This window comes from Ambystoma mexicanum, chromosome 2p (assembly GCF_040938575.1).
Source record: "Ambystoma mexicanum isolate Mex_15411 chromosome 2p, UKY_AmexF1_1, whole genome shotgun sequence".
Classification (NCBI taxonomy): Eukaryota; Metazoa; Chordata; class Amphibia; order Caudata; family Ambystomatidae; genus Ambystoma; species Ambystoma mexicanum.
In genome coordinates, this window is record NC_090923.1 from 1,125,265,154 (window position 1) to 1,125,291,501 (window position 26,348).

Below are 26,348 nucleotides of genomic sequence, written 5' to 3' on the forward strand. Positions count from 1 at the left end.
CAGCTCTCCACAGGCCTCCAGCAGAGACTCGAATAGGTTCTTCTGCAGTGACGCCTGTTCGGTGTAATAGTCTTTTCTTTTGGATCGCTGCATTGCCCTGGTGCCGATCACCGAACTTTAAGCGCAGTAAACAGTCTATGGGACAGCTTTTCAAGTGATGAGGAAACCTCATCATCCTACTCAACTGCAAACCTGTCCTGGTTGCTTGGATTAGTTCTGATCACAATCAACAATATCCACGGCATGAAGCCTTCAACATTCTTGACAGTAGTTACCTTCTCTATGGCTACCAGTTCTTCCACCATGGCTCACATGTGAAATGGTACTCTTTGGTGTTTGGTACTCTATGGTGTCTTCTTGATCTGGATTGAGCCATCTATTCAATGCAGTGTCATATCCTGACATCATTGGTGATGATGCTGCACCTGTGTGGTGCATGCCTGCATGTGTTGCTGACATTCTCTTACGCTTATAGAAAACCTCTTCCAAATTAGATGACACCTCCGAGTGATCTGTGACTCCATCTTCAATTCAGGTCGTGTGGCCCTTGCGCCAACCATAGTGGTCCTTCAGTGGTTTGTAAGCGAGCCTGCAGATTGTGCCAAAATGGTTGAGTTCGCCACCGGCAACAGCAGCAGATGTGATCTTATGCAGGGCATCTGGATTTTGGGTGTTGCATACCACCACATTGTCCACAAGACTCAGGGATTTTTGGGATGTAGTTTCTCAGTCACCTCATCTTTCGAGAAAAGTTTGGGGCCGTTCTGCCAAGTCTCGCAGTAGTGTGGGGACCCTCCCTTTTCAGTCAGTCAAACGCTCTTTCCATGCGAGATGATCTAGTCCAGGTAAAGTTATTCAAAAGTAGGATAGGTTTCAAAGGGGAAAAACTTTGCTTGTGGTAATATGGTCATAGCATTCTGTCTTCGCCTTCTGCAGGCTGCCATGGAAAGGGAAGTGGGGCTCTGTATGGAGGTGGTTCTTGGGGAGGAGGGATGGCAATAGCTGATGCTATTTTTAAGATGAATAGCAGTTTTGCTACTATTCTTCCAAGTATGTGCTTTGTACTAGATTGTGAATTGATGATGAGTAAGAATAGGTGTAGGAGCTGTGCAAGGGTACATTTTGAGCTTGAAAGTTCCTAGATCAGTAGAAAATGCAGTTCCGAACTGCTCGAAGCAAGGACCCGAATGCGTTCATGGACATGTAATCATACAGCGCGTGAGCCATGGTCACGTGGCACTCTCTGGAAGGTCCGCAATGATATCAGATGTTTGCGGATGTTGACGGAAGCAAAACAGTGGAAAAAGTATCAAAGTGTTAAACATGATGCGAGAAAGTGGGTAATGCTTTTAAGGTGGAACTTTGTAAATTGGACACACATTTTACTATATTGGGGTAAGTATGATATTAGTAAGTTGTAGGAAAATAGCATGCACTGGTAAAAACCCATGACATTTTCTGAAAAAAACTTTGTTAAAGAGAGGTTATGGTTAAGTTGCACTAATAAAAACCTATGAAATTCAATGAAAAAACTTTGTTAAAGTGACATTATGGTTACAAGTAAAACCGAAAAACCTCTGAAATTTGCCAGTTATGGTAAGCTAAGCAACCATAACTTGTGCCACTGCCGTGCACTGCTAAGACTAACACCCAGGACATCAAAGATGACATCACAAATGTCACTGTTCACGTTTGGTATGTGGGGGAAGTTGCCTGGGGCCTGGGTCTCTACGAAAACACAAACATAACTGAAAGACATGTTGCATAAAAGGAAAGTAATGTCAATGAGCACGTAGGGACGGAGTCTGGTATAACGTTTAGTTGTTCCAGAGATCAGGGACGCTGCATTGTGGCTTAGGGCCACTGTACCATGGGACAGACAAGTGTATTTGTCCTGAGGCCAAAGGTTGCCAGTTCTCCCCAGGGATGTTTTCATTTTGCAGACATTGGGCCTCATTACGACCCTGGCGCTAATGGGTTAACGGCGCCATAAAAGGCTGCGGCGCCGTTAACCCATTAGCGCCTTACTACGAGGTCCCTTTGCGGGACCCGACCTGAACGGCTGGTTAAAGTAGGGACCCGCAAAGGGAACTTGGTTCTAAGTACGGTACCGCAATTTGCGGTACCCTACTTAGCGCCTTCCCCAGTCCCATTGAGCCCTATGGGGCAAAAATGGGAATGGGGAAGGGCCAATGCTCAATGGGGAATTACCGCCCCGCCAACCTTGGAATGGGGTGGTAATTCCCCATTGAACATTGGCGGACTCGTTACGAGACCGGCACCAACCATGGTGCTAATAGCGCCATGGTTTAGCGCCAGTATCGTAATGAGGGCCATTGATTTTATAATTTTGGGGTGGGGTTGTAGTGCAGGGTTTGCGATATGGAGCGCCTGCGATAATTTCAGCCTTGGTTCTTCAGTGGTTAGTAACAGCCCTGGGAAGAGGGTTCACACTGAGCGAGGGAGAGGAGTAATGCAGTAATGCAGCTTTCTGATGCCAATATTGGGTGATATTGGCATGCAGCCTAAGTTATTAGCAGTCGTTATGTGCTCAAAGAAAGGGGCAATATGGCTATAAGCATCCTTGGACAAACACCCAGGCTACTGCCAGGGAGGTAATAAAGGGAAAATCTGCAAGCTCGCAACCTGTGTGTTCCATTTGTTTGAAAAAAAGACCTATGGCTGCCATGCAAATGTGAGCCGGGGTTCTGTGCATAGTCTGATATCCTTTTCCATGGTATGGGCGTTGAGGTAGTGCAGGAAGCTAGGAGAGGATACCCAGCTAATCAGTCTCTCTCACACTGTCCCCATATGGGTTACAGGGTATTTTCTCAATAGTCTTTTGACCACAGTTCGTCATTCAGTGACAGTAAAATTCTGAAATATTCTGTAATGTACTTAAATTCATTCGGAAAAAGCACATTGGAGTCATCCAAGTAGTCAAATTTCTGTATTTAAACTTGTTCAATAATGACTTCTTATATGAAGAGAGGTCAGCATATCACATGTAGATCAATCACGGGTTCGTATGCCAATGCATTTCAGAGACAATTCTCCTTCATCAGGGCGAACCTAGATGTTCATAGTGTCAATTACACATTGAGAAATCATGTTTAGAGATAATCATACAATTGAAATTAAAAATATAGAAAGAATTAGCACATTCCATCATTGCTCCATGTATCACAACGTTTTGAGCAGAACAAAGGGGTGACAAAATTGCCAACATATATTGTGTTGATCATTCGTTGTGTTTATCTTAATGGATGAAAATAATGAACTTGTACTCCTATTACCTTATCGTTGTCTTCAGTTGGATACTCGAACCACACTGATTCGAATAGCACTAGGAAATTCAAAGTTAACGTGTTTTGAGATTTCTTACTCGTGACACACTGTCAATACACTGTTACAGAGCTGGACGCCATTCTTACCTTAGTGCCATGTGGATTACATTACAAGCGTGGTAAGAGATCAATTGCGTGTCTTTGTTTTCCGGACTGTCTGTGTAACAGTCAGTTCAGTTACTAATGAGAAACAAATACATTCCGTAAATCTAAGTCTATGAATGTGGCATGTGTCGCTCTCTGAACCTATATTTCTGAAGTTTTACCTGTAGCAGCTTCTGAGTTCTGTAGCGTGCGTGCGCGCCTACTCCTGTTTCTGCGAGTGTGAGTGTCGTTACTATGGTATGGGCGTTGAGGTGTCAGCGAGAGCTAAGGGGACGGATATTGAAGACTAGGCCTGCACTGTGCTGCGATAGGGGCGGGGGGGGAGCAGCCGGAACAAGCAGGGAAGCGGTGGTGGGATCCAAGAGCGGGCCAAAAGGGGGGTACCGGGGGATTAGGCACCAATCACCAGCTTCAAACGTGTGCTTGTATCTGTCAATAAAGCCTGCAATCATGCGAAACTGATTGGCTGGCGCAATGTCCATTGGTGCTTATAGCACACGGGATCTCCTGGCTCACTTTAACAAAAGGAGGCTGATGGGAACTGGCGTATGCTGCGTAAGTATCTGGTAGACAATCTAATACACAGCCTGTTTAAATGATGCCATGAATGCATTTTGGCTGGCTATCCATACATCTGTGCAGAGCCTGCTGACCCAGTTCGAATCCCGGTAGAGCCAAACTCAGCCTTTCATCCTTCCAAGGTTGATAAATGAGCACCACACACCGTGGGTAATATTAAGCAGCGCTCAGATGCCCGAGGCTTCGAAGCGCTATATAAATGCAAAATGATTATTATTATCCAGGATTAGACGCCAAAACTTTGGTAGCCTCCCGCCATTCAGTTGTGTATATTCAGAGGCGTTCTGGAACCATCCTTCATCATTATCATTAGCTCATATAGCGCAGCACCCTCTCCATAGGCATCAAGGCGCTGACATGCAAACGAGCAAAGATTTTGATAGGTTTACAAAAACAGGTGAGTCTTGAGGCAAGCTTCAAACAGCTCGAAGTCAGGCAAGCGTCGTAGGGGCAAAGGAAGAGAGTTCCACACTTTGGACCCTGCCACCGAAAAAGCATGACCTCCACCGTTCCAAACGAAAAGAATAGGCTGAACGCAATGAGCGCGTGGGCCGACAGGGACGCGTTTTCTCCTGAGGAGACAAGCAGCCGTTCTTACGGTAAGCTTGGTGAATCATACATGATACGGGCTGCAACAGGAAGCCAATGAAGGTCTTGTCTGGCTGCTGAGACATGATGGCCGTAGGGAATACCTTTAGCAAGACGAACTGCTGAAGTCTGCAATACCTGTAACCGATTGATCAAATAATTTGGTTGAGCCAATAGTGTAGCATTGCAATAACCCAAACTACCGTTAATAGAGGCTGCAATGACTGGGGCATGAACGTTGACTGGAATAAAATGACGCATTTTCTTCAACTTTTTCAGTTTGAAGAAACCCATACTGCAGATGCAGTTAATTTGAGCATCTGACAAAAGTGAACTAGTAACTTTTAGGCCAAGATTATTTACCATTTTTACTGGAACTGGGAGGGGGCCTAGAGTAGGTGGCCACATGTCACCTGGCCAGAGCACAGAGGAATCCGGGGGCCCACCACCAGTACCTCCGTTTCCCCCCGTTCAATTTCACCCAATTCGCGCTCACCCAGGCACCCACTTCTTTCAAGCATACACGCAGAAGCGCTGCTGTGCCATCCTGATTATGATCAAGACGAAACAAGAGTTGTTTTACCTCTTCGTATGAAAAAAACGAACACTGAGAGTGAATCAGGCAAGCTAAGTGTTGTACATGAATGTACATGAATGTTAACAAGTAAAAGGTTGAGTTGTCTCAACCATAAAATATATATATATATATTTTTTAAGTAAAGGGTATTGTGCCAAGCATTGAGGAACCGCACAAGAAACCGGGGTTGGGGAACAACAAAATGGGGTAGGAAAACAGATTGAGTCCTAGAGGAAAGAAATGCTTGAAACCCAGCTAAAACAGCTCCTGAAATGCCAATCTCCTTAAGCCTATGCAAGAGAATGACATGGGCAATCGTATCAAAGGCGGCAGACATGTCCAATAAAATTAGACCTGCAATGCCACCCTGATCCCTTATCAATGCAAGATCATCAAGTACCGAAACCAGCACTGACTCCGTGCCCATTAAGGGGCAGGAACCCAGTTGTTGTAAATGTACAATGTGATGAGCCTCCAGATAGGATCTAAGTTGAGGGGTCACAATTGCCTTCAACAGTTTCATAAACATAGGCAACAGGGGGATTGGACGATAGTTTGAAGAAAGAGAAGTATCTAGATTAGCTTTTTTGTAAGAGCGGCAATACCATAGCATGTTTTAAAGCTGTCGATAATTGCCCACGGAGCAGAGAAGAATGTACTGCCTCAGCTAAAATTTAATTCAGTGAATTTTCCATGTTTTTAGAGCAAGACAATGATATGTGATCTTAAACTGACACAGATTTAAGGCCAGAACCACCTCAAAAGAATTGGTGTGACAGAAAGAAGCAAAGGGAAGAGACTTCATTTGATCGTCCCTCGAAAATATATTAGGAGCAAAGGGCCCAGGACAATGTGAGCCTAAAATAATTGCTCTCATTTTGTGCATTTTCCGGTGAGGAAATTGGACAAATTGTCACACCTGTTTTGCGAAGCTGTTACCGCAGGCACCTCTCTAGGTGAAAGTAAATCTGAATGGCTATTGTGAAGTACATGCTTTTCCCCGTCTTTGTCGCCTTATGATAAGAAACTTGCAGCTTTTTAAAAGCCAATTTGAGGGCGTAATCATAACTCACTCACCACTTGCATTCTGCCCTGCGTGCTAAAGTGCGTAGTGTGCGAAGTTCAGAAGTAAACCTGATGGCTGGGCAGCTTTACGGAACCATTTTAAAGGAACTAAACGTTCAACTGCCACAGAACAAGCTGCCATAAGCCGTGTTAAAGGAAGACAAAGGGGCAGAGGGCCAACCGTTGACGAATGATAACCAATCATCACTTGTTGAGCTAACCTGTTGGCCTCAATTCCCTCCAATTTCTCTGTCATATTTTAGACTGAGTAAGAAGATGCCGTGGCTGAGGCAACACGATCTGAAAAGGTATTATATGATGATCGGACCAACACACCTGTTGGGCAGGAGAGTCTCCAAAAAAAGTGATTTGGGGCAAGAATCACGTCTAAAGTGCGCCCCTTTAAGCGTGTGGGACCCAACACGAGTTGTTGCAAGTGCAGGCTTTCCATACGGTTCAAAAAGGTAATAGCTGTGGAAATATTGGGGCCTCTGCCCACATATTAAAATCCCAAAGGATGCGCAAACGATTGTGCGCTGTGAAGGCATCATGAAGCAAGACACAGACAACAGATTCAGAATAAAAAAAAATCACTTTATTAACTTAAAGGTCAGGATGGAAAAAGGCCTAACTTTCCTTATGCAAATCACTTCATTAACTTATTGGTCAGGATGGAAAAAGGCCTAACTTGCCTTATGCTAAGGTTTGATTTCCCTTCCTAAATTAAACTAAGGAAGGTCAAAGAGTTCAACTTAAGAATCTGTCTGTGTGCAGAACCTGAACTTGCCCCACAACTAAATCTGTACATTGTGTTGGGATGTCAGCAATCAAAGGAAAACAGTGTTCAACACAAGGTTCTGAGCTTCTTCCAGCTCGCAGCTTCCTTTCAGCTCCCTTCCCGAAGTGTAAAACAGTTCCACCAAAAGTCTCAAAATGTCCTTACTTGGATTAAAGGTGATACAGTCTTAATAGTCGGGGTTCCCTTCCCCAAGTTCTAACCAACACAATTCAAACCCAATGAAACCTTGAGACTCCGTCCTGACATCAGCAAGATTCTCAAATCTGAAGAGTTCCATTCCCCAATATTTAGTTTTGTTAAACAACACAGTCCAAAAGAAAGTCTTGTCTTCTTAATTTTGATTTCTTAAGTTCAGTTATTTCTGCTTTCAAATATCGGTGTCTGTAGTTTATAGCTTTCACACAAGTTGGTAGCAATACTCCTTTCTGTTGTTTTCATTTTAAAGTTCCATTTGTAAATCAAGTTTTAATGTCTTTTGTTTCACTTATTCTTCAAGGTTACATTCACTTGGAGGGGCGGGGCGCTCGTGAGCCCGAGCTGAATGGCCGGTGGGTGACTGAGCTCCGGTGCAGGCAAGCTCTGTCATTATATCACATACCACTCAGCCTGCCTAAAACTTCAGTATATGTGGTACCTGTGATTGCGAGGTGCGGGGAATCGTACCTCAGGATCGATAAGGTGGCGGGAGCGAGGGCCGAGCCTTCGTCTGTGTAGCCTCCGGCAGTCTGAGCCTACACCGCCACCTTCTCACACCGCGACCACGCCGGCCCAAGATGACTAGATGTCGCCGACTTCAGTCCAGAACGACGGACTCCTAATCCTGACCCATATCGCGCTATATACTAGGTACGGTACACAGTGCTCTGGGGGCAGCCGACACGGCGAGACGAAAAACCACACAGCTGCGTTCACGCCATCTATGATGTCTTGAGCAGGGAGCACGAATGCGACTCTGCCGGCGTATGCTGCTTTCGCTGCATGCTGATCGGCGGTGTGTAGTGTGAGCTGGCGAACTCATTGGGTCCCGCTTCAAACAACAACCTTAAGAACTTTGACATAGACCTATACCGGAAGACCAGCAGACCTGAAGCTAGACTCAACCACTGAACGCAAACACTGACAGCGTGCCCCACAGTGCTTCTTCCTGCTCATAGCACTGGCGGACATCTACACCGCCATTATTACTATTGCCGCACAGAAGGTGAGCAACTATCCTCATGGACAGGGGGCCCCAAAGCCCAGGAATTGGCTGGCAACAATTCCGACATTACAAATGACCCCAGGAGGGGAAGCGCACATCTTCTTGTCCGGCACTAGCTGGCATTCCATCCGCTGCTTCTGATTTTCCCCACAGAACTCCGGTGCCCTCACAGAACGGCTCACTTTGGGCCCACGGCGCAGACACACAGGGCTGCACTCATGATCATCTAGGAGGGGCCCACGGACCAACTGGACTTTGGCTGGTGGGAAGCAGGGGGGGACCTGATGCCTGACTGAGCCTCGGCTGTACACGCCCTGACTGACCCACTAACTGGTGGACCCGAGATGCTCACTCCGAGCACAGTGCAGAGGAGCCCCTAGCACTATACGACCGGGACTCTTGGATGCCCTTGCTATCTAGACGCTGGGTCCTACCTGCACCAAGGCACAAACATAGACGGCTAGGGGGCAGTGCACCACCAGTGTGACCAAGGTCGGCCATCTATACTCTTAAACCAGCACTGAAAACAGCACGCACAGATGTGTCCAGCAATCACATTAAACAGAGGTGGTGCTGATATCCAAAGGGACTCAGACAGACACCAACACAATCCTGGATTGCCCATGGTGGGCCCCCCACTTGCTCTATATCGTCTGCTCTCGACCCCATCTCTGATACTACCACTGGCTTAATCGCTACTGGGGAGCTGTTACATCATTCCCCTCGTAAACAGCCCAAAATGGTGATCCAGAACCAGTTTCAGGCCATACTGGCAGAGATAAAGGTTATTGGGCAGAGGACCCAGGTGACAAATAGCACGGTCCAGGACATTAAACGGGAACAGCAGGATGTCCACACTCGGCTAAATGCACAGGCGAACCGCACCACAGACAATGAGCAATGCATAAGCTCACTGCAAGATAACAACGAGGTGGCTGCCACAGACCTCAATGGTCTCATCAGTGACGTACAGTGCCTAGGGACCAGGATGGAGGACCAAGAAAATAGGTCCCGCCGCAATAACCTCTGTCTGGTCGATCTGCCTGAGCGAGCAGAGAGGATGGATCTTGAGTCCTACATCTTTCGATTATTCCAAGACAAACTGCATACCCAAGACCCGAGGAGCTACACAATTGAAAGGGTACACAGGGCTCCCATCCCCAGGCCTGCTGCAGACAAACGCCCACGTTTCATCACCATGCACCTACTTAACTTCCAACAAAAGTTGGTCATATTAAGAGCTTTCGGGCTGCGGGGACGGTGCCAGCGGAGGGCACACAAATCCGGTTGTTCAACAACTATTCCATCGAGATCTCCCAGTGAAGGAACAGGTTTAACCCCCTATTCACCATGCTAAAAGGCACCGACCATAGATTTTTCCCTGCTATCTGGTGCATCCAGTTGTACACACAACAGCACTCCTTTGAAGATTCAGAGGTGGCCTGGCGCTTCCTGAGGCAGCATGAGATTGTCACCACAGATTTTCCTGTCGATAATGATGTGGAGACGCAAGCAGGCCGCTCACCACCCCCTAACCACGCCAACAGCGGCCATGAGCCCGATGGAAAAGGGCGGGCAGGTGGCCGTCGGACCCCGGGCACAGCAACATGAGACTGCAGACATGACGCGCATATGATGCATCGGATCGTCACCCGCAGGGGCTCCCCCGGAATGGCTCGACACACAAATCATGGGACCAGTAATATTCCTTGCTCCCACAACAAACAGAATGACTACTGCTCTTCTTTTTTTATTGATTTAGTTGAATGAACAACTTTTCAATATACATATCGATAAAACATACAAAAGTTCTTTGCCTTGACATAAGAATTGATGACATACATATAAAGATAGGTGTAGATAATAATGCACGATCATTAGATACATGTTCACAAGCATCAAACATGGTCTATATAACAAATAAAAAAACTGATACAGTTTAAATTTATCAACTATGTCAAAAGATTGCGCGTGGTGATAGACAAAAATAGCTATGGTTCATAGTGATCTAAGTTTAAAGAAAGTAGGAAATTTACAGTGGCCACTTAAAGCCCCAAAAGAGGGGAACCATATATATGATCCCAACATTCATTGGGTTCGTACATAGAAAGTGTGGAACAGTACTTGTGAAAATGAAGTTGTCTTTGACTACTTAACTTGGAGCATTGGGTGATAAGGTGTTCTATAGTTTCAGGGGAGTCAGCAGTCTGGCAAAAACGACAGACATTCTGTGTGGCCGAGATAAGTTTTCGTGTATGAAGGAGATCTCTGGTTTCCCAAATGTGTAGACGAAAACGCAAAATAAAATTTCTATATTTAGAAGATGCTGCTTTCGAAATGTATTTTTGCGTAGTACCTCTTTTGTGAGGAGGAAAACGTTGGCTGGAGGCATAGTTATATGAAAGGCATTTCTGATGATTCGTGATCCATGATGTTTGATAGATTTTTAATTTAGCCTTGTCAGGGTTTTGTAGTAAAAGTTTGATTGTGATATCAGCCTGTACCAAAACCTTATACACCGAAAGAAGCCCTTTTTGAGCGAATGAGTGATCTGTGCTGAATAAGTAATTTGAAAGAAGCTTGAGAAGGGTATCTGTTCAGGTGGATATTAGACACTTTTTTTAAAAAGGAGCACTGTCTCCAATTGAATATGGATGACAGCAAGGTGAGTCCTAATTCATAGCGTAACCATGAGATCGGAATACACGGAGGTAAATGTAACACATTTCTCCAGAATTTTGCTTCCCATTTGTCAAGAGTGTTAGAGGCGATGGGTGGTCCTGTTTCTAAGCCATAAAGTATAGTAGGAATCACTTTCATTTGCCAAAAAGTTATGGCCGGGATTAAAGAAAACTTACCAAATTTGGCAAGAAGGATACGCGACTGGAAAATTGCAATGAGAAGTTTGGAGTCTATTTGATTTATATGTTTCAGGGACTTTAATGAAGCTTCAAAGATGACTCCCAAATATGTATATGACGAGACCATGGACAATTCAGTATTATCACCGATTGACCAATGTTTTAAAGTGCGGAGGCCTCGGTTTGGATTGAACATCAGCACTTGTGTCTTTCCGGTGTTAATTTTTAATTCATTCTCTGCTATATAGATGTCCAAGGCAGATATTAATTTTTGTAGGCCACTGGGAGTCTTTGAAATGAGCACAATATCACCAGCATTAAAGAGTGCTTTTATGGAAGAGCCATTCACTTTAGGCGAATCAGACAAAATATTTTCAAACTTAAATTTGATGTCTTGTATGTAGTAATTGAGGCCAGTAGGCAGCCTTGTTTGAGGCTGCGTGATGTGGGAATAGGGCGTGAAAGTAAACCATTCAGAGTAAGTCGAATTTGTTTTGAGGTACGTGAATGGAAAAGGTAAATGAGATCGCAGATTGTGGGTGGACATTTGTCATTGATGAGTTTGGTCATTAATTTGACTCTTGAAATGGAGTCAAAAGCTGAATGCAGGTCCACAAAAGCAAAGTAAACCTGCTGTTTATGTGCTTGGCAATGTGACTTAATGGCATTCAACAAGAACAAATTGACCGCCGTGCCCATGCCGGCCACAAAACCTGTCTGATATGGATTGCGATGATGATAGTTTACGGTCCATACAGAAAATTCATGCAGTAGAAATTTGGCAAAGATTTTGCCCGGTGAATTGAGAAGCGCAATGGGTCGGTAGTTCTCAGGTAATGACCGATCCCCTTTCTTAAAGATGGGTACAAGGATGGAGGAATGCCATGACGAAGGTAGCTTTCTTGTATTCAATATATGTTGGAAAAGAAGGAATAATATTTGTGCCCAGTGTTTTGAGTTATTCTTCAACATTATATCGCTTATGCCATCAGGCCCCCGTACTCTAGAGTTTTTAGACAGTTTGATGTAACGACTGATGGTGTCTAAGTCACAATTAAGTGACCACTTAGAAGTGGATTGCACACGGTAGACAAATTTATCAAATGCTGAGTCGGCGTATAACTCAGAGAAATGTGATACCCATTGCGTTTCTTGTACACCATTTGCTTGAGTGGCCATTTGGTGTTGACAATTTGTGTGTTTTAACAGTTCCCATATACTCGCAGAGTTTTTGGAAATCAAAGTATTGAGCATAAGCTCACTGTCTTTTTGAAACAGAAGTGCTCTATGTGCACGTACCCAGTTGGTATAACAGGTTTTTGCATTTTTTACTGCTTCAAACCGTGAACAAGACGCAGAGGAAAGTAAAAGTTTACGTTCCTTTCTGTAGTTTATTCGTCTGGAGTGCAATTAAGTATCAAAGGAATGTAAATGAGTCAAAGGTTTCATTTTTGAAATTATAAGGTTATTATGAAACTGCTGTAAAATGTGAGTGTATTCAATGTTGGGATTGCCGGTAGGCAATGGATCAAGAGACTGTTCAAGAGCACAAAGCCTGCTTGGTGTCCAAGAGAGACGATTACCAGATTGATTAATAGTCAGTGGTGGTGAGAACCATTTTCTATACATTGATGTTGTAGAAATCAATCTGGAAAAAATGTAATGAAAGGAATTTATGATCACTATACATCTGTGGAGTTATTGCTAGAGAAGTAATGGTGTGAAACAAGTTTGAGTCTGCATAGATATAATCAATTGTACTGACACTGGATTCTCTTCGCCAAGTTGTGGACGGTGGGAGATCTCCAGTGACAGAGCCGTTGAAATGTTAAAATTGTGATCAGACATTAAGGTGGACCAAATCAAGACCTCCTGAACAGCAGCTTCGGTTCTTGGGTTTAAGCAGTCAAGATTGAGGTCGCCGACAAGGAGCGTAGCTGTGATGTCTGGCGATAAAGAAACAAGCTCTAGCATATACGAGAGCTCTCTAAGAAATGTGTTGAGAGAAAGTTTTGCTGGATTTCTGGAGATATTAAAAAGAGCAAGATTGCCCCCACAGCCAATCACTTTGACCAATTGAATAAAAATGTCAAAGGCACACCAAGGTTCAATAAGAATTTGTGAAGTTTGTCTCGCTGCTATTAGGAGTTCCGACATTGGATGACCCTTGTCTCCTCTTGCAGCAGGACTTAATGCAATAGAGTAATTGTCCCATACAGGGAGGGACAAAAACCAAGTTTCTTGAAAAACTAAGATGTCATATGATAATGAAAACACATCAATGGACTGCTGGAGATGGGCGTGTCCTCTGGTATTCCAGCAGCCTAAAGATAAAGGACGAAGCTCTTGTGTAACTTGTGGTTAAAGATTGTAAGATGCTCCCTTAGTGGATGAATACAAACGTGAAGTTTGGTTGGATATGGACACTACACTAGAGGAAGCATTTGTCGGGACAAACAAGGATTGCGTGCGATCAGGATCTTGGGAAATAAGAAAACCCATATCAAACAAAGGATGCTTGGCATTCCAAATAATTTTTGCAACTATTGCTGAGGGTATCCAGAGGCATACAATAGTGAAGTCTGTACCAGCAATAAACTCTACTATATCTATGTCATTAGAGGAGACATGTTCAAGTGTGTCAACATCATTAAGGATATTCAGAATACACTGTCTGCTAAGATCATATAAAGAGAATTTGCCTCCTCTGCATTTCATGAAAAGTGAGTGACCGATCGGGGGCCGGCTGTTGGTGGCCTGGGGTAATGTGTTGCTGGGCAACTTTCCAGCATTCATGTTTTGTTTGACCATGGGTGTGAACGGGCGAGTGCTCTGCTTTGTTGAGGCAGGCAGATTCACAGACCAGTTCGGAAGAATGGAATTGGTGGGATGAGCATTGTGCGAAGAATGGGAGACTAAGGAAGAAAACGTGGCACTTTGTATGTGATCATGTAGCATTGGGAAAGCATTAGACGAGGCCAGGAGTGGACTCGACTGAGTTTCAAGAAAGGCGTCCACTATAGATTTTAGCTGTGACGTCAACAAATCTGGCTGATATGGTACTTTGAATACTGCAATATCAGTGCAGATGGAGTCAGAAGCCTGAAAGGATTTGTCGAGAGGCCTGGTTGCTCCTTCCTAAACGGATTATTTGAGGAAGTTACGGGGACATCGACAGAGTTCGAACCAACAGGATGAGAATTACAAACTGTTTTCACAGATAAATACTCGTCAATGGCAAATATGATGAGAGCAATATTTGCAGTTGTGGGGGAGATCGTCTCAGAAGTGCTCAATGAAACAGGGAGAGTTGGCACAGATAAAGAGGTTGGCTTAGACAAGATGGAACAAGTTGGGTACAAACCTGAAGGAACCAACGGAATTTCTAGAGCCTTGACCAAATTGTGTAAAGGAGAATAGTGAAGATTGCTGGTTGTCGTCAATGGGACATTTTCGGGATTAGGAACATTTTGGATTAGGGGGATCTTTGTGTTATCATTCAGAGCGTGGGGAAGAGCAGTGGATTTGACTTTGAAGAAGGAGGCAATAGAATTTTTGGGGAGCTTGGGAGCAAGCATATTTTTGGATTTCTTGATTAGAGTTTGACGAGGTAACAACTTTTTTTTTTTTTGTCGTTTGCCTTTTTGTAGCACTGGTAAAGGCTCGGGACAGGAGGAAATGGATTGGGTAGGAGGAGGGATTACGGGAAGAACATTGTCTGTCGCTGTGACAGGGATCTCTTGGGACATGACGTCTTGAGCAATGGATATACTCACCCACGAGGTTTCCCCTGCCGGTAGGTCGACAGTGGGAGGCTCCACCTCAATAGGGCAAATAATTTCAGCAATGGACGGAACCGCCTGATAAATACAGGCTTGGTTGCTAGTTTGACATGGAGGCATGTAAGAGGCTGATTATGTGGCTAAAGACGAACTCTTTAAGGAAAGGATCCAATCGTACATAGTGTCGATCTGCTGCGTTTGACTAGAGATTTTTTCATCTAAGCGTTCAAATAGTTTTAACATGCTTAAGACTGTGGTGTTCAAAGCCGCAAGAGTGATCTCTAACATTGTTGGTAATTTGATGGACTCCAAAGTGGACGGGGGCTGTTGGGAAGGAGCACGCGGGGTGGGATGTACGAACTGAGAAGTGTCACTCGAAGCACTGCTTATCGAGGACAAATCGTTTGGAGGTTCTTCGTCGTGGGTGCTGGACACCGATATAGGTGAATTATGTTGGCCCGCATAGAGTGAGATGGCATCGTTGTTAGAGGGGGTGTGGCATTCATGAATCATCTGAGGAATGCAAACCGACGAGTCAGTATGAGGCTTACGATTGCCGTCCACTGCCAGTATGGTGGAATCAGAGAGTAATTGTGACATCGGGGCTACATGAGGAGCTGCCAACCATTGACGGTGTCCGGCAGTACGGCATGGAACATGCAGCAAACATGAGGGGCTATCAGGTAAGTTGGGAGCAAAGTATGAAATTTGCCCAAAAGACGTGTTCGTATTAACACGATCATGTTTTTGTGATGGGATACAACCTGGAAGTCTCGACTGAGAATGCAACATTGATGGAATTGTAGGATGAGACCTACATAACACACAAAGATTATTTGCAACTGAGGCCGCCATGTTGGAGGAAATGGCTGCATTGTCAGGCATGCCCGATTTCAAACAGTGCAAATGATTGAACATGGTACAATAGAAATGAGCCACAAACGAAAATTAAAAATATAACGAGCAACTTTTCCTGAAAAAATTGTAGCGCGAGCCTGAGAAGGAGGCACTGAAGGTGAAGCGGGCGAAGCGGTACTTATTTCAGGTACTTCGCTCAGTGTGCGTGAGCAGACACGTTTTTGTCGAAGGAAAGGAAGTCCTGTCCATGAAGGGGCATAGCTTAGCACTTAGAAGATTTCTCAACAAAACTTGCTGGATGCAAGTCCGTGTTCGTACGTTGCAGGGAGCTCAGCGGGCAAAGCGGCACTTAGTTCAGGTACTTCGCTCAGTGTGCACGCACGAGGGTGCGCGAGCGGACACGTTTTTGTACAAAGGAAAGGAAGTCCTGCCCATGAAGGGGCGTAGCTTAGCACTTAGAAGATTTCTCAACAAAACTTGCTGGATGCAAGTCCGTGTTCGTACATTGCAGGGAGCATTTAACGTCTTATTTTGGAGTATGTTATTGAAGTATAGTAATACATAGTGATCCAGGGGGCGAATGCAGGAAGGCGGCTGACGAAACTCAAATTCACCTGGTAACAGCGTACATGACTACTGCTCTATAAACGCTTGCTGATGATACAGCAGCTGTGCCATATCAACTATGTGGCGTAGATCTCCCTACTTCCTCAGTCAGACTCCCTGGCTGCACCTGGGCGGGATGAACCGCGGAACACTGCTTGCCACCCAAGGCCTACCCAGCTCTCCCCAAGTTTAAGTTTGGTTTAGTTTCACAATGTTCTTCAGTTGTGTATTGGCATTTCGATATGAAGAGACTGCCAGAGCCCCTCCCCCCCCCCGAGTAGGAGCACTGGTATGGATGGGACGGGGCGAGGGTCCTCAGATCTCGCCCCACTGTGCCCATGAATTGGTGTATCCTTCATGGTATTGGGATGCTGTTCTGTTATCCCAATGTTTAGGGATGTTTTTAGGTTTGGGGTTTTCTATTGTTGGGTTTTTTCCTCGCATATGGCATTTCATTTCATGGGTGGGATTGGGCTCTATATAGGGCCCATAATTCAATATAGGCACATAACTTCTGAGTTCCCTTCACAGTATTACTATGGCGTCTCTAAGATTGATTACTCTTAATGTCCAGGGGTTGGAGCACCCGATAAACAGGAGGCGGCTGCTCAATTACATGCGTGATATGCCGGGGGATATAATTTTCCTGCAAGAGTCCCACCTCAAGGCTATTGAGTCAGTGAATTTATACCGTAAACGGGTGGGGGTGGCGGCACACTCCACTTTTCAAGGAAAAAGAGGGGTATCGATCTTGATTTACAGGTGCATCCCTTTTCAGACTATCCATACGCTAATCGATACAAATGGCAGGTACGTCTTGATGCATGGCTGCATACAACACCAACCCTTAACCCTTCTCAATATATATGCGCCTACGACAGCTACATCATCCTTTTTCACGCGCACTTTCGCAGACTGTGCATGTTTGATGGGGACTCTTACACTAGTCGGGCGACTGGAACACAATACTTGATCCTTCCTGGGATCGACAGGGGATACCTCTGGCTCATTGCCCTACAATGCATAAGTAGGCCATCCTCTAATCCCTTATGACAGATCACACATTAATTGACGCCTCACGGCATACCCATGTACAACGACGTGACTACACCTTTTATTCACATCGCCATGGTCTCTATTCTAGACTAGATTTTTGGCTTGCCCCGTCCAATGCCCTCTTGTTGATTCGCAAATGTGAGATACTGGCCTCAACCTTATTAGATCATGCGCCGGTATTTTTGCATATTGATCTGCCTGATATCCCACACAAGAAACCAATGAGGCGACTGAATTTGGGAGCCTTGGGGTATCTGGACTTTCTGGAGCATCTGGAGGGTGATCCCGATCTATTCTGGCAGACTAACATTGCTCTGGGGCTACTCTGCCTTCGACTGCTGGGATGCCTTAAAGCCCTTTATCCGGGGACAGTGCATCTCGAGTTGGTCGCATAAGTAAAACATTTGGGTAGAACGGGAAGCATGGCTGAGGGCCGACATATTAGCCAACGAGAAGCAACATCAGTGTACCCGGGACCCTCAAACATACACACAACGTACCTGACTTTGGGCAGAACTAAAGCGAGTGTCCTCTTCTCGGGTCCAGAAATTGTTCACCAGTTGGTCGCAATTATTTTTTAGAGAGGGTGATAGACCCCTCCATCTAATGGTGCTCACCCTACACACTAGACAAGCGTCACAGAATATAGACCGCATTCGGGACCACACTGGGAACCCCCTTATGGGAGACTTTAATATAAATAATCGGTTTGTAGAATACTACAGTGAGCTATACGCGATGCCCGAACCAATAGAGTCTCACCGTATAAATGTATTCCTTGCAAGCATTCAATTACATAAACTTACTACATCACAAGCGGATGCCCTGAACAGCCCAATCACTACCGCTGAAGTGACCCATGCTATTTGCTACTTTTCGGCGGGCGGTGTGTCTGGTCCTTATATAAGGCGATGATAGATTGCTGGGTACCTGTACTTGAATCTGTGTTCTCAGACGCATGCACCATCGGACACTTACCACAATCGATGCTGGCAGCCAACATTGTCGTATTCCATAAAAAAAGGTTGCGTCCCCGAAGACTGCGGGTCATATTGCCCCATATCCTTCATTAACGCTGATGCCAATAGGGTGAGCATATGTCAGCCTAGGATTGGATGATTATCGCACAAACTTAATGTACTGAGGAATCCGATGGGCTCCCGCGCCATTCGGAGAATGGTTTTCGGTGGGGGCCCCCCTTAATGCCGACATCCCTCATTGGGGCATGGCAGGTGTAGGGGGGGCGGGCCCATGGCCAAGCATGGCTCCACCCAGAGGAGGGGGTGGGTGACCTCACCACAGTGCGATGGGGCACAGGCGACAGCTGGAGAGCCTGTAAAAGGGGCTCCTGCACGTGTGTTTGGTCTCTTGCTTCCTGCCTCCTGTTTTGTTGGTGTTGCTGTTCCAGGTGTAGACGTCCGGGCATTGGTGTTCCGGGAGTTCCAGCTAGGGTGGCCAACTTTTTGAGATCCTTTTGCTGGACACTTCCCATAAGGCGATGATGACGTCACAGCATCATTCACGATTGGCCCGCCCCATTTGTAATTTAAACAATTTGTTAATGGCTCTTTACAACTGGCTTTATTGCAATGCAAATGGTTTGTCCTTGGGAGGTGATGGTCATGTATTTGAACTGGAAACATGACCATCACGACCCCAGGAACAAAGCTTTAGCATTGGAATAAAGACAGGTGTCAGAGCGTTAGCAGCAAGACAAAAGAGGCCGGGGCCACGGAGCCACCCAGAGAAAGAAAACTGCAGGCAGCCCCGTGGTGTGTAAATGACCACTTCAGTTTGCAGAGTGGCTGTGCTGGATGCAGGTTGTCCCGACTTGCTGTCTCCCAAGAGTCACACTCTAGGGAACAGAGCAAGTCGGGACAACCTGCATCCCGCACAGCCACTTTGCAAACTGCGGGACAGAGTCCCCAAATACGGGACGATCCCGCAAAATACGGGACATTTGGCCACCCTAGTTCCAGCTGCAGCGGATTTCGGTTACAGCCGGAAAGGAAGCAAAGGTACAGGGGAGTGAAGGGATCGCTTGCATTAAAACAGGGATTACGGATATTTAGGGCCGGGAAAACGTGTTTGTGGGCCTGCCATGTTTATTGAAGCAGCTGTTTTCAGGTGTAGCGTATGGGGGTAATACAAAGTTTGTTGGATGAACACTTTGTGCCCTGCCCTCCATCGATAGGTGAGCCCGGTTACTCGTAGGCATGGAAATTACTAAGGGCAGGGAGGGTAATAAAGGGGTATTAAACACGCCGGACTTGCAGGACGTCAGTTGCATTGTTGGTAGCCCAGCACTGCATATAACAATTAGATTTGCTATGATTAATAAGTTCATGCACATGATAGTGTTCCGCTGCAGCCAATTGGGAAACAGTAGAATGTTCGGTTTGGCGCAGGCGTGAAGCAGGAGAAATGTACGGTGGAGCATGGGGAATGGGTCAAGGGCAATGTTTAGCGTTATTGCTTTCTGGGCATGCTAGTTAGGAGGGGGGTGTTGCAATAGTTTGCTTGTTTGGTGCGGGCGGGTGTTGAGTGCGTCGGAGCGTGGGAGAAGGGGGAAGGGCACTGTTCAGGGCTGCAGTTCATTCTGGGCATTGTAGTAGCTTGGGGGAACTAACAGTTTGTGCACCTGTATGGAGAGGGCCGAAGGTAGGAGTTAGGTGCAGTGGGAAATGGGCCCCTTGCTCAAGATTCACGGCATGTTAGAACTTCAGTAGAGGTGCCATGAAATGGATGGGAAAGGCATAGGGGCATTGTTACGCAGTTTAAGGGGGGGATTTGTTGGTTGAAGCGCATGGCAAGGAGGGCACAACCACGTACATATAGCCTCATATCGAAATCATTTATAGGGTATGTCCGTGCGTCTGAGTCTCTTCCCAAAGCCATCTCTGTGCCATCACGCGGCTCAATTTACAGGGAATTGCATTCGGTCCTTGTTTTAGGGCCGGCAGCGATGGTAAGTTTTCTCAGTTTGTGTTCCTTGCATGGCACAGACGTCACGATGGGTGTCCGAGAGGGAACAGTATGCATTTGTCTGCTATGCATGTACTGGAAGTAGACGGGGACATGTTTCACCCATGCTTTCGTCTAGATAAGGTGGGGACCTATTCGCTGGTATGGGCTGGGAAGCTCAACATTGCTACCAGAATCATGCCCCAAGACAGGGTCTTTCACGGGAGCTTGGAACTAAAAATGAGGGGGGTTACAAAGCCACACCACCACATCAGATTGGGCAAGGAAATAACACAAGACCTGGCCATGTGGGAATCAGTTCTTAACAATTTCAATGGCCATGTGATATGGCGCAAACCCATGAATGGGGCAGACAAAAGGTCCCTGTTCACAGATGCGGCTGGCAGCAGAGGCTTTGGGGTTTGTTTTGGTAACAAGAGGTATGCTGGCCACTGGCCATCCTGCTGGCAGAAGAGGGGCTGGACCAGGAACATCACACTGCTAGAGATATTTACCATATGGCTTGCACTCTACTTATGGGGGGACTTGTTGGCCAACACAGAACTGGTCACATGGTCGGACAACATGGCTGTTGTACACATTTTAAACAAGGGCGCTGCCTCCTGCCCTCTGGTGCTAAAAGTGTTGAGAGAAATGACAAAAGTCACCCTAAAAAATAACATTGTAATAATTGGGCGGCACATTGCAGGCAAAGATAATAAGGCCGCTGACGCTCTGTCCCGTTTTCAGTTCTCCACTTTCAGGGCACTAAACCCACAGGCAGAAGCCAGCAGGACAGCAGTTCCAGAAGATGTTTGGGCCATCATGGAAACAACCGGGCCAGCCCCCGCCAGCCAGCCAGTCACAGCTCTCCCATGAGATGCCCTCTACCAGCCCTACCTCCCCTCCAGGCCCCGGCAAGGGGGGTTCCCTGTCTCGGCACCAACAGGTGAGCCAAAAGGTGTCCTAGGGGAATTGGCCAGAAAGGCTCTGGCACAGAAAACTGCCAAAATGTACAATAAGTGCTTGACTGATTTTGGAAACATCACAAAAGTAACCAACATCAGGGATATACAGGAGAGCCATGTCAATGACTTTATGGAGTGGGCTTTCAAACAAAGCAAAAAGAAGGCATGCGCTTCATCCCATCTGGCAGCAGTTTCATATTACACTAGATTAGCAGGGGTACCCGACCCCCACCCCCGGCGCACTAACCAGATATGTTCTCAAGGGTTGGTCCAAAATGGAAGGGGTCAAGCCAGACACCAGGCGCCCCCTCATTTTGGTAAATTAAAAATTCTGCTAGACACCATCCCCGCAGTATGCAACAATGCCTACCAGACCGTACTATTTAAAGCTGCCTTCACACTGAACTACTTTGGGGCTTTCAGGATCAGCGAGATAGCCTCCAAAAACACAGGATCAGAGGAAGGGCTGGATGTAGGCGACATCCACCTGGGGAAGGACTCCATGGCTGTGAAAGTGTGTAGATCCAAAACTGACCAACTAGGAAAAGGGAGGATCATCAACCTTTACTGCATTGACGAAACAGAATCCTGCCCCATCTGCACCACCAGGGCTTTCATGAACAAACGCCCCGGCCGGGGGGAGCAATTGTTCACACACAAAAATGAGTCTGCCCTCAGTAGATTCCAGGTGAGGTCTGTCCTCAAGAAGACTATAATAGCTATAGGATGGAATCCTACTGACTTTGGATCCCACTCCTTCAGGATAGGAGCAGCCACTTCCGCCTGGATGAGGGGGCTGCAAGAGAAAGCCATAAAGGGGATCAGGGGCTGAAAATGGGGGGCTTACAATAGATACATCAGGAAAGACTTGATCTAATAGTCTCCTCCCCTTCCTCTCCCCACCCCCATTTTTCTGATCATAGGCTACCCTCTGTCTCAGACAGCTTGGATCGTGGGCCACTCCTTCATTACCAGGGCCAGCAGATGGCTGGAGGAAACCCGGGTTGGCATGCATTTCCAGGACACCATCGCCTACTGGTGGGGCAAGCCGGGCATGCGCTGGGGAGACCTACACAACGAATTGGCTGGCCTACTGGGGGCCTGCTCCCCTCCCCCGGAGTATCTCATCATCTACCTCGGGGGCAATGACTTGCCTCAACTGGGCAGGAAGCTTCTTCTGGCTGAAATATGCACCTCCCTCAGATCCCTGGCCCACATGCTAAGACTTCGAACAGAAGTGATGATGTCAGAAATCATCCCGCGCCAACATTGACATGGGGCAGAGTGCAACAAAGCCATGGAGATTTCTAGGTGCAAACTGAATAAAGCTGTGGCCAATTTCTGCCTTTTCTCAGGCCTCAAATTCATTAAACATGGGATCTCGGTGCACAACCAGGCCATGTTCTGCTGTGACGGGGTCCACCTGTCCATTGAAGGAATGGACATCTTCACCAGGAATATTTTCCGGACCCTGGCGGCCAGAGGCTGTACTTAATTCATAACTCCTATTTTGGGAGGACCTGGGAGACGCCCGTCAGCATCCCCTTAGGGTGGCGGCAGGGATCAGCCTCGAGCAGGCCCTAATTGGGATTAGGGCCCCTCGCTCACCTGTTCCCTCTGTCCCCAAAATATATTATTGTTATCCTTCTTATGTGATGTTATGGCTGGTTTTTCTTTTGCGCCATGGCTGGTACTAAAATAAAGCTTGTGGCCAAAGTTTTTTCCACCCCACATCCTGGTTTCAGTCTCCTCATTCTTGCAACTGTCATTACTGTATTTCCTGTCATGTCACACTTGTTATCCATGACACCTGTCACCCGCATGCCACTCCCCAGCACAAAAACACTTCCAGGCTTATACACCCGGGCCCTCCCAGATGGGAGGACCGGGGCCGTAGGCTGGGAGGTGGGGGGTTTGTGCTAAATCCGGTAGGTCAGCGCCTTTTGGCGCTGCCCCACTTAGCATGCACATGGTGGGGGGCGGGCTGCTGGGTCCCGAAACAATAGGAACCCAGACAGCGTGTCTCCTGCGCAGGAGAGCGAGGTGAGGGGGGTAGGTGACAACCAGTAGTCCCTGCCCCCTGTCACCTTGCTCTCTAACTTCAAAGTTCCCCCTTCCCATCCTGGCGGATGCTGAGCGGGGGCCTTTGAAGTTCAAAGAGGGGCCGCCTTGCCCCCAGGCAGAATTTTGCCTTTATCTGGTGGGGGCAAGGTGGCCCTTCTCATTCTTTCCCCCACCATCCACGAACAGCAGCAGGACGGCTGCAGGTCTAAAAAAAAAACATCCCTCCCACCCTGCAAATAACTGTAAGGAAATCTGTAGTGAGGGCCAGGTAGAGTATGGAACGCACACATACTACTAGGGGAGGCTAAAACGTCTCACTTTAAAAATAAAATTCAACTCCTAGAGGGGCTTTAAAAGACACTGGGGTTTTTTTGTCGATTATTTAATTTTCTATAAAAATACAGTTATGCAAGACCCAGGCGCACAGAATCCATCAACAAAAGCGGATCACGAGACAGAAGGATCCTCATCAAGTCTCCAGGAACCCATTTCAGATAAAATCAATACAAGTTAGAGCTCTAGGGGTCTTACAAAACAAAAAAGGAGGGAGGACCTTGAGCAGAAACATGTACTAGTAAGCCTCAAGTATCCACCTCCATGCATGCATAGGTGGGTCTCACCGCAAGTGGATCAGGAGCAGGGTAAGTTCCTAGTAAGGCTCTGGAACCCACCCCCCTCGCATTTTATATCCAAGATAAGCGCACTGGGGTACACAAGTGGATTGTGGGCAGGGGAAGCCCCCAGTAAAGCCCTTAGAACCCACCCCAGTGGCGAAATAGTACAACAGAAGCGCTGAAGGGGTCTCACAACACAAGTGGATCGGGAGCAGGGAAAATCCTAGTAAGGCTCTTTGAACCCACCCCGGCTGTAAAAACAAGCAGCATTAAGCGCTGAGGGGGTCTCACAACGTAAGTGGATCAGGACCAGGGTAAAAACCTAGTAAGGCTCTTTGAACCCACCCAGCTGTAAAAACAAGCAGCCTAATGCGCTGAAGGGATCAGGAGCAGGGAAGACCCTAGCAAGGCTCCTAGAACCCCCCCCCCCCCGAGGAAATAACTATCCCACAAACAGAGTGGGGGGGCTTCAAAAACTCAAGTGGATCATGTGTGTAGAAAGTGCCAAATTCATCTCCAAAGAGTACACCAAGAGGCTAAAACGCCTCCATCCATGGAAAACTACAAAACACATGACCAAAAAATCAAAATGGCTCTAAGATCCCACCCCGAGGAGTATCAAGTGAAAGGTTTCACAACGGGGGATTTGTTTTGTCAAGAAAAGTGGATCAAGAGCCATAACTTCAGTGAAAATCAGCATGTGAGCAAGAGAGGGCGCAAGTGCTAAACCTGGTCAGGTTGGACAGCAATAAAAGGCACATAAGCGCACACCTCCTCACCTCACTTGGAAAGGACAAGAGAAAGCAGGCAGAACCTGCTCCAAAAGACAAGCAATTTATGAACAAGTCACAGCTCACACGCTGTGGCCAAACAATTGTCACAAACTTTCATTTGAATGGCAGCGGGTATCAGCCTCGAGCGGGCCCTAATTGCGATTAGGGCCCCCCGCTCACCTGTTCCCTCTGTCCACAAAATATATTATTGTTATCCTTCTTATGTGATGTTATGGCTGTTTTTTTCTTTTGCACCATGGCTGGTACTAAAATAAAGCTTGTGGCCAGTTTTTTTTCCACCTCACATCCTGGTTTCACTCTCCTCATTCCTGCAACTGTCATTACTGTATTTCCTGTCATGTCACACTTGTCATCCATGACACCTGTCACCCGCATGCCACTCCCCAGCACAAAACACTTCCAGGCTTATGGGGCAAGGAAAATGTTATTCCGGTAAATTGCTGCAACTGCCATCGGTCATTATGGAAGCTAAGCCCATGAATTAGCAAATAGCACCTGCAGCACGTACAGACATTTTGGCTACAGGACACCAGAGCTCATTAATTAGCCCAAAGCGGATACGTTGCGGGAGGCGAGTACCTGTCAAGGTATAGGCCACATATTACAACAAATGTGCTTTCAGGTGGCCGCCATTCTGCGTTCTCCCAACTTTTGGGCAGTTTAATTAGTGGTGTATTGTTGATGGCGCAGCGGGCATTTTTTTTAAATATTTGGATTATTTTTAAGACTAGCTACGTGACAGCCAGACACATGTTTGTTGATTATGGGTATGGAACATGCAAGGCTTGGCAGGGTGCGGCAAGGAAAAGCATGGGCCCGCATGCCGTGCAATGCGTATAGAAGGGTTTCAAACAGAGGCGTTGCTAGGGGGGGGAGGCTAAGGGGGCTATAGCCCCTGGTCTCTTGGTTGTAGCCCCGGATAGAATCTCAGGAGCTACAACCAAAAGGATAGCTAGCCCCCAGTGCCAACAGTTCCGACATTAGCGTAGCCCCGGGTCTTTTCCAGAACTAGCAACACCCCTGGTTTCAAAATAAGATGAATTTCCAAAGACAAACGCTTTTCGTGGATAATGAGGGAACATGTTTTATGTTTAAACGTTCCACTGTGCTGGATTTTTCAGAGTCCATCGGTCAGGAGGAATGGAACCTTGATTGTGCTAAGGGAGATGTATACATAATGTGAGTATGGCATTGTTATTTGGGTTAAGGGATTTTGGGCCTAACGCGGCAAGTTTACTGGCCCCTACTGTTTCAAGGTATCTGTGAAGAAGGCACAGGCCATGCAAAATTAATGGGTTTTAAGTAGGGAAACACATGGTTTGTCCAGACGACCAGGTTGGGGCATGGGGGTGCGGCTTGGTAGGGGTGCTCAGTATGACGAAACAGGGAAGAGGATGGTTGCGTTGGGCTGGCAGACCAAGCCGGGGTTGGTGGATGCAGTGGGGAGGAGTTTGGGCGCTGAAGACAGATCTTAGTCTGAAGGGCGGGGGTGCCATAAGGAGCATATAGCATACAGCAGG